Source organism: Belonocnema kinseyi, chromosome 2 (assembly GCF_010883055.1).
Source record: "Belonocnema kinseyi isolate 2016_QV_RU_SX_M_011 chromosome 2, B_treatae_v1, whole genome shotgun sequence".
In the NCBI taxonomy this organism is placed as follows: Eukaryota; Metazoa; Arthropoda; class Insecta; order Hymenoptera; family Cynipidae; genus Belonocnema; species Belonocnema kinseyi.
The window spans coordinates 151,874,769-151,876,125 of record NC_046658.1 but is presented as its reverse complement, the minus strand read 5'-3'; positions in this window follow the sequence as shown (position 1 = coordinate 151,876,125).

The window sequence follows — 1,357 nt, the reverse complement described above, 5'->3', positions numbered from 1 at the left end:
AAGATACTGGAGAGATCGAAAAAATAATTTTTTTACAGACATCCCGTGTAGAAACTCGAACGGGGGACTAGTCTGGTTCCCGACCATTCGACCCCACTTAAAGTCGGGGGCTAGTCGGGTCATCTGAATAGCCCCCGAACAGTAGCGTCACGGTAGATTAGTCGGGAGCTAGTCAGGTGACCCGACTTATCCTAATCGGGGCCTGATCGGGTACTAGTAGGGGTCATATGAAAATACATCCGCGTGGAATATTAACCAAACTCCCCAAAATTTGTGGAACATCCCCTAAAAGTTTGTCAAAATACTTATTATTTGCAGAAATCTCCATAAACTGGTTTGAAATATTTAAAAGTGCTCAAATTTATCCAAGATTTAATCGGGAACATATCCTACGCTTAAAAATACATGAAATTATGTAACTAAAATTCCCAAAAATTTGTGGAATATTAATTTTAAAAAAAAACTTCAGCTGGAAGGCAGCAATGGAAGAGCTTCGCTCTATATGAACCGCCATGTTTGTCAGGGTAGTCTCTGCTCTGCGTAATTATTCTTCGTTACGTGTGGACTGCTGTTTTAAATACTCGATGCGTCCCCCTTGCGGATTTTCATTAAAGCTACCAGTCCAGAACCGCAAGACTCAAATGAATGTGGTAGCGAAATCTGAACTGTACCGTGCTTAATAGTTTACTGCTAGGATACTACTCTTCACTGATTAATCAAAAACTTGTTCTCTTTCCAATTTCAACTGCATGAAGGATTAGACTTTATTTACATATGACAAACCTTTGAGATCAATTTAAAAATAAGCATCTGCACAAACTTAGAGTCTTATGACTTTCGGCAGACTTTTCACCTTATACCTAGAAATTCGCAATTTTCTAAAAAATATTACAAAAAAATAAGATTACGTCTTTTTGAAGATTTTGATCGTTGTTTTTATAAAAAGTTGATTTGCGTACAAAATAATTAACTTAATAATCGTACAAAATAATTAACTTAATAATCATTTATTAAGTATATTTGCGATGAATTTAACATTAATAAATCTTTTCTCCATAAAGCGGTGTAAAATTATTGTTAAATATATTCTTAGTGTTTTATAATTAAAAAAATCATTAGTGAACAAAAAGGCCCGACTAGCCCTTGCCCAACCACCGACCAGGCCCCGACAGAAATTTTGACAACAAAAAGCCCAACTAGCCCCCGATTAGTGCCCGACTTGTAATAGGGCCAAATGGGGTTATTTCCACACGGAATGCCACAGAACAAGGTTTTCTTAAAAGAGAATCGGATAAGATACTTGTCACAATACTCGAAAATAGATATCTACACTATCGATCGAAGATACCCCTGACAT